General features: G+C 43.1%; 1 protein-coding gene across 1 annotated transcript in view; it reads right to left on the minus strand.

The window, feature by feature from the left end:
* Window positions 1-17,758, minus strand: part of LOC311424347 (uncharacterized protein) — a 252,395-nt gene that overhangs the window by 194,639 nt on the left and 39,998 nt on the right. Inside the window, exon 11 of the mRNA XM_084499419.1 lies at window positions 14,003-14,077. The gene's annotated coding sequence lies outside the window, so the exon portion shown is untranslated. The remainder of the gene's footprint in view (window positions 1-14,002; window positions 14,078-17,758) is intronic.

Below are 17,758 nucleotides of genomic sequence, written 5' to 3' on the forward strand. Positions count from 1 at the left end.
TTGAAACATACTGGTTTGCCACCCATTGGAGCAAACTCCAGCTTTTAACAGATGACCTTCCAATCAGCAAGGCACACAGGTCTGGTAAAACTAAGATATCCTGTCTCTGTGACAAGCCCTTTACTCTGTATTTTAAGGATGCTTGCTATGGGAAAGACATTATTCATTGCATACTTGGTCATGTTTACTAGAAGTCTCCAAACTTGCTGCCAGCCATTGCACAGCAGGCTACTGAGCAAAGCTTTAAGGTCTACAACTCAAAACACGGCCCCTCCTGTGTAAAACATCAGGTGTTATCTTTGGAAAGCTATTGGGATGGCTCTCAAATTATCAAGATGCACTGGCACGTGTTCAAGTCCATTTCCATTTAGCGTATCAGTTAAATGGAAAGTGATAAGCATGCACTTCAAGTCTTGGAAGTTGCTAGGCTCGCCCCTACGTTTAAAATTAGGGAGGTGCTTCATTGAATCAAGACAAATCTCATTCCTCTGGATTTCACCATCCACACCCATGAGGATGCATTCTGTATACTGGAGTAGCTGCTCTGGCCACCAGAGACTGATTCGGTAATTGCAAAACAGGTGATAAGATTTTGTCAAGAGCCCTCGATGGTGCTTCCTCATCTTATAACTCATTCCTGTAACTGAGGAGTTCTGTGCAGTTCTTGCACCTAAAGGCTGTAGGTAAAATCATGGCCCCTTCCCAGATGTTATGTTGTACCAGACCTTGTCCACTAACCTGTTTCTGAAGTGATATTTAGCTCCACTTCAACAATGTACTCAGAATAAACAGGAAAAAAAAAAAAAAAAAAACAAACTTTATAGTGGCTCCCTTTCAGAAAAGAATAATCATTTCCAGCACTTGGGAAACAGCACAGGACTGAATTTTGATCATCTCTAATGATGGTTTTCAGAAGAAAAGATGGCAAGCTCAGAACACTGTGGTTCAGTGTTGGATTCATCCCTCTTTAGCATTTAATAGGGTACTGCATAAGGATAAAGAAAAGCCTTCCTATTCTGCAGCTGCAGCTTTCTCCTAAAAAATCCTGTCCTGGTCCACCTTTCCTAACATTCACATGCATCTAGAACTCAGGCATTCCCTAAACTTGAAAAGAACAAAATCCTTGATTTTCGTGAAGGCAAATTATTGATTTCAGTAGAGTACCAAAGAACTTCCACCACACCTCTCTGAACAGAAGACATTTCCTCAAGCCATTACTCTGTCTTCTTCTGTAAGCAATGCCATTTCCAAAGAAAAATGGAGAAATAATTCAAGATTAAAACATGAATTAACTTATTTTTAACCCTCAGAAATGAAGATGTTTAAGTTGCTACCTGCTTCTTGGCAGTAATTTACATGTCAATGGATTTTGTGGGGTTTTAATACCTAATTGTTTTGTAAGTCAAAATGAACTGTTGCCATAGCAATCCCTACATGCTATGTGAGATGTATTATTAGTGAAGTGTCTCCTTAAAGACAAAGCCTACCCAAACACTCATTGACAGCTTCAATGAGAAGCCATAAGCTAAGCCATGCGTCTAAATGTCCGCACTCTCCAGACATCTCAAAACCAGACATTAAAAGAGGAAAGTCAAGAGTGAAGACCTTTATTAGCCTTTTTTTGATGCCCTGTTTTACAACAAAACTCTGATACAGTTGATGTACTTTGTGCATCATTTTCTAGCAGGGAAGCATTCTGGTTTTAGATTTTCTTTTCTTTTTAGTTTTTAAACAGCTTGACTGGTACTGTAACATAAAAAGAATTCCTTATGAACTCTGACATTTTAGTCCTCAAGAGAAGTTCTTCTGTTAGTTTATTAGCACTGGCCTTAAAGTTCCCAGTTCATTTTCTGTCAGCCACAGATTCCTCCACAACCATCATTTGAAATAATAAATAGGCTTTATGATTTCTTTTTTTTTTTTTTCTCCAATGCAGAATGTTAATGCTTTTCTCCTGCCACTCAACACGCTTTATCAAAACTCGTTGCCTTAAAACTACATGATGTTTTAAGGTTACTAATCATCAATGTCCTTATTTAGCTGGTGGTCAAAATAAAGTTAAGAGATTGGGTAATTTGGTTCAGGTGAGTAAATAGTACCTGGAAAGCTAACAGAGTAACATGAGGTTCAATGGGTAGGGATCACTTTGAATCAGGACATTTGTGCTGGAGTACTGCAGCCCTGGTCCCTCTTCTTACTGGTGGCTTCTTCACTCAGGAAGAGGTGGCAAGAGTGTGGCAGCTGGACATAGATATAGAAATGTTTGCACAAGTGCAATGATGCTTAGGTGCAAATGATTCTAAATTAATTAAAAGTTTGATGCGAAAATAGTTAAGAAACCTCACCTTGGGACACATGCAAGTCAATGAGATCCAGTATTAAAGGGTCATCTAAATTGAAGATATCAAGCAATTCACTGAGAAAAGTTTATATAATGAAGCAGGTGTCTGTGCTGAACTATGTTCTTCATGTAAGAGGAAAGGAAGGAAACACATGAACAAAGCTCTTTGAGATGCCAGGGTTCAGGTAACAGCAGCTTTCTTATATTCTGTTGTCCAGAGTAATTAAGAGTTGCCAGGACAGCCTGGAGACCCAACACCAGCTTTCTGCAGGATTACAAGAGTCATTTCTCAGCCTAAAGAGCTGAAAAGGAGCTGTTGATAATGCTTTACCAGCTAGATGATTTGCAGTCCCACATACACGTATTTCGACTTTTGAAAGGCACTTAACATTTCCCTTGATCTAAACAGATTAAACAACCACTGTCCTACTGTTACTGCAGTGTTGCTCGTGTCATTTCATCTTCAAATTCTCTTCTATACTATTTCTACAAGTAGAAATTTTAACGATTTGTAGTTGAAGCCCTTTAGATTTCTTTGCTAAACTACAGTAGCATTGCTTTACACCTCCCACCTCCCCAAGGACCCTATATATCAAACTACTTTTTCAACTCCTGCATTTCCAAACATTTTAAACACCTTAATGACTTTTCTCACTGGACCATAAAATTTATAAATTCATTTTAGGATACTCACACAACAAGAAACCCATAACACATCGCGAAACACAAATTATATTTACTGGAGTATAAAAAATTCTTTGTGTCTATGTATACGTAATGAAGGAAAAAGCCAACTGCTTCTCAAAGTGGACTCTTATTATAAGCAATCACCAACTGCAAGGTGAGGAGGTAATGAATTATTTGCTCTAGAGTAATTTTTTAAACAAACAACTTGACAGAAGAGAGCACTACCTTCTAAGGCTTAATTTGAATTAAGTATGTTTGGTGTGGTTGCAAAGAATGATCACAGTGTGTTTCACATCTAAGTAGCTGCAGCATCTGCTTTCCTCTAAGGTTAATGCTAACACCATGGGCTATTAATCTTTGTTACCTCTGCAAAACCAAGCAAGGGAAATCACCCCAACACTGCCATTTCAGGGGAAATATTTTTTAATCAAGATTCATGTGTTATTAGGACTCCAGAAGAAGGAGAGGTTAGTTTTTACATAACTAATGATATGTGAAGCATTGACAGCTGGTAGTCATTTTGGAAACAGTCAGCTGTTGAAGGCATAACTATATAAACACAAACACATTCAATCAGACACATAATTTCTAAAACTTAAGTTAAAAAATATGAATATTGAAACTAAATTTCATCTCCTCAAAACACAACCGGCAGCTTTGACCTCTGACTCCCCAGAGTTGTGTGCTGTGCTGTTAGGTCAATACATGGATAATTAAAAAAAGGATCATGCCTTGGGTATGAAACATGGCATGTAAATGAGGGTTTCTCTCCAGCTGCCTCTGGTTGCAGGTATTCCTCATCCCCACTTTGCCCTCCTCGGGAGGCTTACAGCTGTGGCTCATCCTGTGGCACTATGCTGCAGAGATTCAGACTCACACAAAAAAAGTGTTCAGAGGTTATTAGCCAACAACTCTTGGATACCCTTCCATGTCTACCTGGTCACCTTTAGGGCATCACCTCAGCCCATTTTGCCATTTCAGATCTTTTTCTCTCTCTGTCCATACAACACTATCCCAGTGTCACACGTTCTCTTTTCCCTTACTCAATAGCACAAACCGAGACTAAGAGCTCACCATTAATGCCAAAGGACCTTTAAAGGATGATGATCACAGAATCACAAAATTGTCTAGGTTGGAAGAGACCTCAAGAGGTTGGACTCAAAGTCCAGCCTCTGACCTAACACTAACAAGTCCTCAACTAAACCGTATTGCTGAGTTCAAAATCTAAACGTTCAACATCTAAACGTCTTTTAAAGACCTCCAGGGATGGTGACTCCACCACTTCCCTGGGCAGCCCATTCCAATGCCTAACAACCCTCTCAGTAAAGAAGTTCTTCCTAATATCCAACCTAAAACACCCCTGGTGCAACTTTAGCCTGTTCCCCCTCATCCTGTCACGAGGCACATGGGGGCTACTTCGGGGGCTTTCTGATGAAAGGCTCAAGGTTTCCTTCATCTTGTACTTCTCTCCGTTTTGCACATGCTCAGTCATTGTTTAACTGCTTCAGCAGTTTTGACCTTTTACAAACTCAGCTAACTTAGTTGTTTTAAGCTCTACGTTGGGTGCCATTCTCACAACAGCATTGTCTCATGATGGTCAGGTGGCCTCTGTCACTGCCACCATCAGGGGCACCCCAAGACCCTTCTGATGTCACCCTATGGCCTCACAAAAGGTCCCGGCTATAAATGCCCCGACCGTGGCCCCTGCATCCAGTCCGGCTAGTGGGACTCGAGTGCTCGAGGTTCAACGGCTGGAAAGAGATAGAGGCGGAGGTGTACCAAGAGGCACACACGAAGCCATTTTTATTGCACACAGGCCATCGAGATCCTTCGGTAATGTTCTCAAATGTATAGACATCTATGTACCTCATCCATCCTAAGCGTAATCTTGCCAAGTATAACCTATCCTACGTATATTTGCCATTCTAATAGCAATGTTTGCAATCCATATGCAGAATGTTGACAGCTACAGTACTCTAGACAACTTGGTTGAACCTAGAAAGCTAATGTCTGTTTGCTGACAGAGTATTTTCTTCCTGCTTCTACCCGCAGTAGCCCTGCTGGTGGCACTTGAGGCATTGAGGTCCTGACAGCGACCCGCGAGGCGAGGGAGGTGCTGAAGACCACAGGCTGCTGCTAAGCACCTGGCAGCAGGGCAGCCTCCCCCAGAGGACAACAATCTTCCCATCGCGGCGACATCAGGCACCATGAGCCGGTGGCCACAGCAGGAGCAGCGAGATGAGGCTCCTGGGGACGAGACGTGCCCCATCTGCTTGGACCCGATGAACGACGAAGCTCGCGTCGAGCCCTGCAGGCACTCCTTTTGCTTGGAGTGCATCCAGCTCTGGGCGGCGGAAAGGCACACCTGCCCGCTGTGCCGCGGGCGCATCGCGGACATCGTGCGCCTGCCCCGGCGACCACACAGAAGGGTGCAGCGCAATGCACGGCTGGGGCTGCAGCAGCGGCGGAGGAGCCCCGCAAACTACCGCTCCCGCAGCGTCTCGCCCCGGCGTAGGGAGCGCAGCCCCATCCAAGTGAGACAACTCGTCCGCAGCCGCTCCTGGCATGCGGAGCAGAACAGGCAAAGGCTGCCACCATCCCTGCGCTTCGCCGATGCCGAGGATGTAGACTGGCTCCGTCGGGTCCAAGAGGAGGAGCCGGGCTCTGGCGACCACGCTGGCCGCCAGGCCGAGCCCCCCGCCTGAGCAGGCGGCCGGGCCTCACCTGGGGACGGGCTGGGGGTGGCAGCCACGATTACCCCAGGAATAAATTACCACTGTTCCACCCTATAAAGCCTCTGCCTGCACTTATTCCTGCATCTGTCAGCGGGGGGGGGGAAGAGGGGAAGGGGTGAACACAGCCCTCTCCAGCTGCCTGTGCCGCCAATTGCTTCGGGGACGGCTGCTCTTGATGGGGAGCGGCTGCGGGTGGCAGGTCCCCGAGTGAGACTTGGGGGTGAGAAGTTTATAGTTCCTCAGGTCTACCCTCCGGCCCTTCTTGTAGATGGACGTCACTTTTGCTAGTCGACTGGGACCTCCCCCGACAGCCAGGACTGTTGATAAATGATGGTAAGCAGCCTGGCCAGCTCTTCCGCCAGTTCTCTCAAGAAGATTTCCTTCTTGAAGAGCACCCAGCCTTCCTGGACTCCTCTGTCCTTCAGAACCACCTCCCAAGGGACTCTACCGACCAGTGTCCTTAACAGTTCAAACTCGGCCCTCCAGAATTCCAGTACAGCGGTTTTACTGGTCCCCTTCCCGGCTTCTCCAAGAATGGAGAACTCTACCATTTCATGGTCACTGCCCAAGACAGCTTCCAACCACCACATCTCCCACCAGTCCTTCTCTGTGAAGAGAAGGTCAAGCAGGACACCTCCCCTGGTAGGCTCATTAACCAGCTGCGTCAGGAAGCTATCTTCCATGCTCTCCAGAAACCTCCTAGACTGCTTTCTCTGGGCTGTGTTGTGCTTCCAGGATATATCTGGGAAGTTGAAGTCCCCCATGAGAACAAGCACTGACGATTTTGCAACTTCTGTCAGCTGCCTGTAAAACTCCTCATCGGTCTCCTCATCCTGGTTCGTCACTCTGTAACAGATCCCCACCACAATGCTTCCCTTGTTGGCCTTCCCGCTGATTCTAACTTACAGGGACTCAACCTTAGCATTCCCAGCCTCAAGTTTCACGACATCAAAAACAAAATTTCTGTGCTGGCACCAGCCTCTGAGCCACGTGTTTATCAGGTGGGCTTTCTGTGTCCTCTCTGTACCCCTCCCTGCCACCGTAGGGATAGACGACACCACCACCTGTACTCCTGCTCCATCCACTAACCATCCCAGTCCCCTAAAGTCCCGTTTGATGGCCTTCAGGCTTTTCTCTTCAATGTCATCACTGCCAGCCTGGACTATTAAAAGAGGATAATAGTCAGAGGGGTGAACCAGGTTGGGAAGCTTTCTGGCAATGTCCCTGACCCTGGCTGTAGGGAGGCAGCAGACTTCCCTACGGGTAGGGCCAGGCCGACAAACAGGGCCTTCTGCTCCCCCGAGAAGAGAGTCGCCCACAACAATAACCCTTCTTTCTGTCCTGGTGGAGGCAATCCTGAGGTGTGGAGTCGACATCCTCACCCTAGGCATCCTCCTGGTTAGACTTTCTAACTCTTCCTCAGCTACCAGTCTCTCAAGCTCCACGGCCTCAAACCTGCTGTATAAGGGCACCTGGGAAGGTGGGGCCGGTAGGGGTGGCATCGCCTGCGACCCGTTTCCATTCCTCCTCAACTCCTGGGTCCCCTCCCTCTGCCTGACAGCAACAGGCCAGGGGGTCCACCCCCATTTGGAGTGTCTCACCCCAGTTCCTGTCCTTCAGGCCCTGCAGGGAGTTGCTCCACAAGTTTTTCTCTTGCTCACACTCCCTGATATCCCTCAACCTCTCGACCTCCTCCTTGAGTTTTGCCACCAGGCAGACCAGGTCATCTACCTGTTCCTCAAATGGTATCAGAGAGCACAAGACAGACACCAATGTTTTCAGCATTGGCAGACCAGGATTCTCTTCTCTGTGGGAAATGGGTCATAACACCTCTTTTCAAGTTTATTATAAAGTATTTCAAAGCAAAGCTTAATCTGCCAGATCTATAATGCAGATTTTTAGCAGGATCCTTGTGCAAGGGAAAGGACATAAACCACCTGCCTTTGAATTCAGATGAAAACATGGATGATCTAAATCATCCAAGCCTGGTATATAAATGAAAAGCAACAACCAGACCAGGGACTGATCCCTGGAGAACTTGGTTATGATTCACTGTGGAAGATGAAAAGCTGTCTGTGTAAACAAATTGTTTATGGTCTGTTAAGCGAAAGTAAAACCAATGGAGTGCAGCAGATGCAATTCCAGCTGAGGATTCAATCTTACAAAAGTGCACGGCTCTGACCCTGCAGCCCTTTTTCATAAGAACTTTCCCGGTAGACACTCAAACAAGCAAGGACTGCAGCATTTGCCATCTGTGCCCAAACGGCCCCCAAAGAGAAGAGTCAAAGCTTGAAGGAGCACTTTGTGTTCTGCCATTTGAAGAAAGGCAGAGAAGCTGCAGCCAAAGGCAAGCTCTGGGACTACAACAGCGTAACTCAGTGCTTGTGTTGCCACCATGATCATCCAGACAAACCCTCAACAGCTCTGCTCTTTCGGGTTCCAACCTTAACTGAGTTAAGAGCAATCTCTTCATTATTTGATGGGCACTGGAGCATGTTCTTAAGGGAATGATAAAGACAAGGGGCATGTAAACTGTCACTTTCATGAGTGACTCCACAACCCTCCTCCTTCTTTGCTTGACCCCACCAAAACCACACCACTGGAAGGACCTAGCACATCTTCTCCAACTTGAGCAGAGGTTTCAGATGATCTCATGGCAGCAGGTATAATTATGTACTGCTGGAGATCCTTATGTTTGCTCCCCCATTCCCCCCTGCCATTTTCAGTTTATTTCCAGATATTACATTCGACCTAGGACTTCTTTGTTAATCAAAAGAGCTGGTATTTCCAAGGCTCCAACGACAGCTGCACCACCCTGGGTGGAGGCAATAAGGCATCTGCTTGCTTGGTGTACTCATCTGGGCAGACGGGAGCTGTGGGGATTCAGCTAATAGCCCCTGATGTGCTTTCACGCTCACCTGGCCGCCCTTATGGCATCCTTTAGAGCATTACACAGAGCACTTCTTCACTTTGGTTTTAAAGCTTAAAAACCTTCAAGCATTTCCTGTTTACAGGTTCATGATAATTGCTACCGCTGTTCGATACAACGAAAGGATAAACACCCCGCCCGGCATAGCTTTAGGGAGAGGATTTATGATTGCATAACAGATTTGCAGGTAAAATAAGATATTTCAAATCCATTCTCCAGTTAGATGATTCTATCATCTAACTGAGTTTTAGGGTTTGTAACCACCCCATGGGTACTAATTAAAACTGCTCTCTGCAGGCTTGTACCACAAGAAATATCAGCTCTCCTAACCGAAGATGTATAAATAGGTGTTTGGCACTGAGAGACATTCAAACAAAAACGCAATCAAGCATGAAAAATAGGATGCTAGAAATAGAAACACATAAATGATGTTAAGTGGGAAATAAGTTAGACAAGGCACGCAGTGTTCAAAAGTCTGTCCACTGAGCTAGGAGGAGTTTGCTTAACCCAGATAATTGCCTCTAAGAAAAAAATGGAAAAGATTATGAAATCTGTTGTATTTTCCTACTTGTCTGAGATGCACACACAAATCAGCTGTCCTAATTACTTCTGAAAGAGATAACATTTAGCTCATTACTAAATTAGTGCCAACAGCAGATAGAGAAGATGCCACGCATCTTCCAACTCTTAATTTTCAAATGTATCTCTAAGAGCATTGTCTAAACATCCGTATCTCCAGAAGGCAAAAAGCATTCATAATCACAGGACAAATCTGATCTTAATAAGCAGGAAATCATAGAAGCTTCCCACATCTGTTTTCCGCTTAGTGGATTAGCAGTGGTGTCACATCTGATGTCATGCTGCTGTACGCTGACTTTCAGCAACCTACAGCTTTTTTCCTTCCTTTCCAAGGAAGCATTTGGAAGCTACTTTTCTTGGCAAGGAATGTACATATATGCACATCGTGTAATCAAGGATTATCTAAGAAGTGACAGAAGTGCATAAGCAGGGATAAAGGGAGCCTCATTGTGAATACCTTCAAGGCCTGAACCTCCCTGTGTTCCCAAGCAGTGTTTCTTGGAAATATTTGTTACAATTAATGTTGGTATCGACATTTCCAAATTCATGGTTACATTTGGGTCACTTATGTAAAAGCCCCTCACTCTGGCAGTACTTACACAGCTTTTAGCACCGATGCAGCGAACTTAATTCACATCACCAGTTAAAGTTCCCCCTGCAAGGCTGCTTGTGCCGGGATGGCATCTTGTATATAAGCAATGAGGGTTCAAATGTGGGATATTTAATTAGCAGACAAACTTACACTACCATGCATGGTGAAAGGTCAGGACTTTCATGCTTTATCTGGGAGATTTGCAGGGGTGTACATGGCTTCTAGTCCCTTTTGAGTTGCCCTCAATTCGGTCATCGAAATACCAGGCTAGGTGACAGGCATCATGGTTCTGCCATTTCAGCAAAACAGGGTAAGTTAAAATTTCTGTGGATGTCTAGCTCTTACACTGCTTAGACAATATTAGCAGATTTACTCTGTGTATCCTAACCTACCTTAGAAATGCTCACTACACCTGAAGGACTCCGGTCTTCGTTTACCACATCACAAAACCTTTTTACCAACAGTTTCTGAGAGCTAGGCAAACCCATCCAAGGTTTTCCCTTGCTTTTCCTTCAAAAGCAGAGACTTTGCTGTGCACCAAGAACCACGACCAGTAGCTGCGTATTATTTCTTTGTCTATCACAATGAGGCAAAGGGCAGGCTAACTCGCCTCCAAGCCGAGAGGTTTTGTTTTCAGAGCAGAACTTGCCATTCTGCTGGAAATGGCAAAACACCCAGACTTCAAAACATCCTCTCATCCCCAGTGCAAAGCAAACAAATACATTCTCCGTGACACAAGCAATTAACCCTGAAGTCCTTCACTTCAGACGCAAGTCAACCTCCTCTCTTCTTCATTACTTTATAGAACAAAAGTCTCGGTTTCATGTTGTGGCCTCATCAACATATTCCATTTCAAAAAACTGGCAAATTACCACATGAAATATTACAGTAGATTTGTATTTTCCAAAAATTGCTTTTTTTTAGAAAGATTTCAGCCAGTTACAGCTTGCCCATTACAAAAAGCATACCTTAATGTCAGATAGTATTAAATTCCTCACTACTAGACAGTTTTTTGAGCAGTCAATGTTAATACCATCCGTAATCTTGCTTTCAAAAGCACCTGTATTTCATAGTTTCCTACTGAGGTTCATGAAAAGCAGATTTATTTTGTTGGCTTTTACTTGATATCAGTTCACAAAAACGTCAGTGCAGTTGCTTAGTCCCTGTGGACCTCAGGTGAGGTCAAAGCCCTGATTTATTTGGGATGAGTCTCCAAGAGAAACAGTATCCAGCAGCCCACAAAGGTTCTCTGATACCTAGCAAACACTTGCCTTAAAAACAATTTTTAAAACTAAAATTTTGCATATTTAATTAGCCACAGATAAAGGAAGGGAGGAAGAGAAACATCCCTAGGTCCTACAGGAGCAATTGTGCAATTATGCACCCACATAATTCTGTGCAGGAGAGCTGCTGTGCAACTCAGCTGCAAGATTCCTGATTTCTTCCATCTGTGTAACCAAGTAGCCCCTCAGATGCCTGGCTACAGAGATATCTCAGGTGAAATCCACACTTTAGAAATGAAAGAGCTCAACTCCTGTAAGATATCCTACAACAGCAGCTGATTTTGAACACTGCTCAACATCACACATTCGTGCAACCTCACCTGCTGAACTCAGCCATGCATTTGCAATGCAGTCTGGCAGGATAAAAATCAGGTTTGGGTTTTGATGCTGAATCCTCTCTCGGCCCTCCATCAGACATAAACTCAGGTCTTCAGGGACCAAAACAGCAATGCTTAGAAGTAGATGTAGCCTAAACAAACAGCTCTCCTGCCTGGGAAGAGGGTTGCAGAGTTCACTGACACATCCTGGAAAGCTTAACAAAGCCAGGAGTAGTCAAGTCATGACTTTGCCCTGACTATTGCAAGCTGGCAGAGCAGCCCTAGAAAAATGTTTGCTCTTAGCTGCAAACCAGGCCAGCCTAATTTAGGGCAAGGTGTTGTTTGGTGACTCAAAGCCTTTAAACTTCACACTATTTCTGAAGCTGTAAAAAGAGTGCTGGATGATGTTTCGGCACATAGGTTCTCATTAATGGAGAGGACTATGTGTACTAGGAAATATTCCTTACGAAGTCTCATCACAGAATGTTTTCTATGCTGACGAGCACTATGTTCTGCTTCAAAATATCTATTTTCGCACTTGGGCTATTTTATTTCCCTACTGTTAAAATAAAAATTGGCTAAACCATTTCAGCAGTGCCCGTCATGCACTTCCTTTCACCTGCAAATCCTAAAGCTCTGATTCTCTTCATTAAGTCACTGACGATATAAAGACAGACTCCTAAGTAAACCGCCATCAACAAAGATAAATGCACAGAAATGATATGGAAAGTGGCCTGCAGCACCACTGCAACACAAACAGAACTTTCTGAAGAGGAAATACATCCACATTCACTAGGAGAACACAACTCAAAATAATAACAACTTGAATTTTAAAAGCCCTCTTGTATCAAATGCTGTGGAAGGATTCAAAAGCCTTTCAAACTTCATAAATCATTAAAAAAAAGACTCCACTCCACACAGATAGAGCCATCAACTCCACAAGACAACAAGAACAATATAGTTATCAAACACTTCTCCCTGCAAGAGTACAAGTCCAACTGAAGGTCAATCTGATAGCCTGCCAAGCCCAGTTTGTCTGGTAGTGTATGCTTGAAAAAACAACAATCAGAGACAAGCACACAAGGATTTGTCACCCATCCTAATAACAGGGTTACAACACATCTTTTCAGAGCTGGAAATACCAGCTGAAACACTTGTGAATGTATCCTCCAATAAATCCTTTAACCCTTTTTACAATTAGCCTGTATTTTGAGTTTCTGCAACATCAAGTTGCCAGGGTCCCACAACTTTTCTTAAACATTACTTCTGTTTAATTTTTTTAAACCCATTGCTTTCTAATTTTACCTAGTGCCCCTCTGCTCCTTGTATTACAAAAAATATCCAACAGTAATAATTTCCTATGTCTTCTCCTTCATCTCTTTCTTCTTCATTTCTATCATTTCAGCTAAACTGAAGGCCATGCCTCCAATCATCCTGGGATGCACTGGCAAAACAGAATGAGGATAACCAAGCTGTACTCCTAGATGTTTATTTGACCTTTAATAATAAAACTAGTTTGAGTGTAAATTCAGGGAGGGGGAAGGATGGAGATTTCTACTGTCTTTCCCTCTGCAGTACAGTTTGGCATGACCATTTCTACTACCTTTCTAAGAAAAATATGAAGGAGAGCATAGAAGAAGTGGTTACTACTGCTCTAGGAGCAGTTCCCTACACCAGCATTTGCACCTTCCCCAAGCACCAGGCAGTTTAACACTTGTCCAAGCTAAGAGTTGCCTCGCATCCTGATCTGAGCGTTTGGAAGTCAACAGGGAGATTACAGCTGCTGCAATTAATCCAAGTGTAAAAAGATTAACAACAGTCTATTCATCTTTTATTCTCTTATGACTGACTGCAGTTAATGCTACCAACACCTCCAATGATACACAGTCTGGGTCCACCAGCAGCTTAACCGTTCCTACATCCTTCAAAACAAGACACCTGATAAGTGAATACCAGTTTTCCTTCTCCCGTACATCCCTGCATATCCATGGCAAAACTTGATTTTCTTCCTTCCTGCCTAAAAATGATAATCACAAAAGTTGAGCTTATATTTAGGAAAGAAAAGGTAAAGAGTGCTTCTGAACCTGACTTCACGGGCCATGTTTGATGAGGCATCAAGTCTTTTTGGGGTATTTCTATGCAATACATGCTGTTTCTTCCATCATATATCCAAAATCACCAGTGACATACTGCCAGATGTCATTTTTATTCCACAGAACATTAGAAATGACACAGCTAGGTCCAGAATAGAGCATGGAAAATAAAGAAAATACACTCTTTGATTTTATGGTGCCATTTACACCATTAGCCCCGCCATCCTTTTCCTGAAAACCCGCAGTGATGGCAACAGTGCAGAAGATGACATTTCTTGGAGCAGAAGTGCTTTGTAAACAAATAGCCACATCTTGGAGCACAAAACAAGCGGCTCCAACTTTAAACATTTGGCAAGGTGCAGGTGCATGATGACAGCGTGTTAAATTCATTATTCAACACGCTGCAAAGCGTAACGTGTCAAAGTGACAATTTATACTATACTTACCTCCAGTCAAAGATATTAGAACAGAGCGATGGGTGCTTGAGCAGCAGAAGCGATACAGTAATAGAGATATCCAACCTGCAACAGCACAGAAAACAGCTTACCAGACTTAAAACACCCTGATGCCAAAGGGGGATTAAAGGAAGTGTTTGGAGCCAGAATAATTTAGTGAATAAATCCATTGCATTTATTTCACATTGTCTTTGGTGGAGGGAAAAAAAAATGCAATCATATTTTTATTATCCTTAGAGCTTCATATGAAAGGGAGTTCCCATATTATATCCTACAGCACTTCCCTTGTATTCTTAGTGACCCAAAGAACCCAAGGGCATTTTCTGTAATTGAATCTACCCAGACACAGGCGTAGGAGGTCTTCTCTATGTTCCCATTGCTGGGACCACAGCCCAGTACCCTGGAGGTCAGCAGAGCTGGGTTATCTCCCCAGCTTTGCTGCTAGCCTGGAGGCTGACTTGGTGGTGAGCAAGTCCAGCTCTCTGCACGTCAGTCTGTCCAGTCGTGAACTGAAGGTAACACTGATACTCCCTGCCAAACTCTTGGAAACGAGTTGAAGTGAAGCATACTCCACAAGGACAGGCATCACTGTTGTGGATCGTGTTGTAATTAAGCACAAGACCTTGTCATTTCCCTTGTCAGAGAATTCTCCCAGCTACAAGCAAGCAAAATGGCTCACTTCCCCCAATCCCCAAAAAACAACTCTTATTTAAGGATGAAGTTGATAAACAAGAGATCTGTGCTGCAGGCACACAGCATAAAGGCAATGACCACCTTGAGAGCCCAGGTAACTCAGTCTTTATTGCTGCAGCAGCCACCGGTGCCACCCATGTTACACAGCCAACGAGCAGCAGCACAGGGCCACTGCTGGTGTTTATCATAAGTCATTCACCGAAATGGATGCTACACGACGTTAAAAGTATGTTGGGTGTCTGGGTGCAATAAAAAATTAATTTACCATTCACAAAGCTTCTCATTTAGTTAAATCAGCTGTGTTTCAGCTACATTATCTGTATGTTTCTAATGTATTTATTCCCTATATTTTTGCAGAGCTGGCTCAAAATGAGCTTTATTTTTTTATTATTAATTTAATTTCTACATATTCCTGGGAGTAGGTCATGGTGTAACAATTGTGCTACCACATTGCCATCTCCAGGCAAGCTGAAGAACTGTGTAAAAAGCACTTTCAGAATTGCATATATGTATCTCTTTTTAAAAGAATATATTTTTAATTTTTTTCAATTAAAAAAATGAATTTCGTGTACTAAACTCAGTCTTAGAAAACAGAATCACATAGGTGTATATTATTGCTAAGCTGACAAACCTTCATTAGGCAAGTCCATACCCTCCTATCAAGCTACTCCCAAGAGCTCTGACTGACAAGGACGAAAAGTCAGTCACTTCCTATATGCGACATACATTTCATTTTGAAGTATCGTGTCACATTAAGACTTCCAGCAGATTAATAAAGAGCACTACCAAAGACATGCTCTGGGTCGTACTTTGACTGGCAAGAGCCAGCCAGCACCACGGTAAGGCTTTCTCCATCTCACACTTGCTTCTGCTGAAAAGTGGCTGCACACAATAGCTGTGCTGCTCTGTTTTAAAGATAACTAAGCTGTTCCAACTAATTACTCTACCCTTCAAGCACCATGATGAGAAATGGCATATGTAAAATTTCTTGGAAGCATTCTTCACTCGGCAGCCTCCTTGCTTTAAAAATGAAGGGAGCGAGCCTAATTGTTAAACCATTCAAACACAGATTAAGACTAGATTTAAAATAAAATTTTCAGAATTACCATGGTTTACAACAGAATAAGAGGCAGGTTTACAGGACCATAATACAGCTGGGTGAGATGCAAAAATGTGCTGATCCTCACTTGAAGCAACACAGTTTCACACTGCATCAGCAAGTTACACCTCTTGGTAGCTGGGACCCTGCCAGTTACACAGCTGCACAACAGCAAAGACATTATTCTGCCAGAACCATGCAAGATCTGTAAAACTGGTGGGCACTCTCACATGGGAAAGGACCTGGAAAATGAGAGGTTGGTCTTCACAGATGTTCTGTTCTTGTCCTCCTTGCCCATTGCAAGCTCCCTCCAAAGGTGGCTGTAGCTCAGCACTGGCTGCAATTCATAGTGTTTCCCAGGTTCAGCTTCTGAAACTGAAATATGGGCTTTTAAAGAAAAGCCACAGGCAGTGAGATTTGTGTTTCTTATAGAAACACCTCCCTACCAGGGCTGAGGAAGGGAACTACACCACAAAAGGAAAAATCCTATCTCTAGAGGCACATGAAACTAAAAAGAAAAAAGGATTCATTCCAGAAAAGAAATTCTGTGCTTTATGAACAGCAAAGCTTCATTACCCAAAAAAAAACAAACAAAAAAAAACAAAACTGTAGCCTTAGATTATACTCAGTTCCTTCTGAACTACTTCTTGCAGGTAGAGGTGAAATTGTATAAACGTTCTTGGATTCCTCTGTCTTTCACCAGCTATAGTGATGTATATCATCATACCACGTTAGCAACACCTACCAGTATAAATGAAATGCACTCCTCTAGAGAAGCATAAAGCTCATATAGCCCCTAAACAAAGATATGCAAGAAGTTAGTTTTTTTTTTTTTCCCCTCCAGTGATAACAAATCTGATTGTTACCATATACACGTATGGCTTTGCTCAGCAGAAGTCGGACACGTTGACCTGGCTCTGCTCCCACACAAGATGGGGAACGAGCTGTCCCGAAAACATTAACCTTCGCAGTAAAACAACTTGTTTCTCAGCAAGGCTTATCATCTTGGGCTCCATTTTGTGATAACACCATTTATACCCCCGTGCCAATATCAGAACGATCAGTTCAATTCCAAAAAGTACAGATGAATCATATCCCCGTTGGAAATAGTTGTATTTCTACAGTGAATACAAAGCAGAAAGTTTCCTGTGCATAGGAAGCCTCCTCTCACTACTGCTTGATACCAGTGACAATGTGTGCTGCAGCTCCATAGCTCTTCTGAAGACTTTGTGCACCACAGCAACTAGAAAAAAAATACCTAGTTCTTTGAGGGATTTTGGTTTTAGCCTTCAATTTAACTGAAGAGTAAATTATTTAAGTTCCATTGGAGGAGCAAGAGAAAGCATCCGTCAAAACACACTTCACATGCTTATCACTTACTTGATGTCAAATCAAAACATTTTGTTTTGTTCTTCAAATCGTGAAACCTAAGAACAAATTACCTCAAAGTCAGACTCTTCATATTAAAACTCAGGTGAAAAAATGGTGGCTTTTTGTGGTTGTTTTGTTTGTTTGCTTTGTTTTCCAAACAATGATTGCAGCTCTTCAGATGTTAGAAACTAGTTGAGAAAACCAAAGTTTACATTGGCACTTAAATAACCCTAAAGGTCTTTCAAAGAAATTTAGTTACCTTGTGTAAAGCTTGAAGTGATGCAGTGTTGTAGGAGGCAAACAGTCTTTTACAGCTGGGCAAATACTTCCTAAATTACTGCCACAGCCCACATTTTCCAATTGCCTTTGGAACAGTGCTGGAACTCTTCAAATTGCTAGGTCACTTCTGAAAAGGAGACTTCAATACATTAAAATATTTTTTCCAAAAGTAAAGCCTAAAATCCAAGAAACAATCTAGTGATTTGCACAAGAGCCAAAATCATGTGTATGTGTTGTGTTTTTTTTTAATATTTCACACACACAGAACACAGCTATAGCTTCCACCAGTTATTGCAGAGAAGTTC

This window comes from Aythya ferina, assembly GCF_964211825.1.
Source record: "Aythya ferina genome assembly, chromosome: 27".
NCBI classification, from domain to species: Eukaryota; Metazoa; Chordata; class Aves; order Anseriformes; family Anatidae; genus Aythya; species Aythya ferina.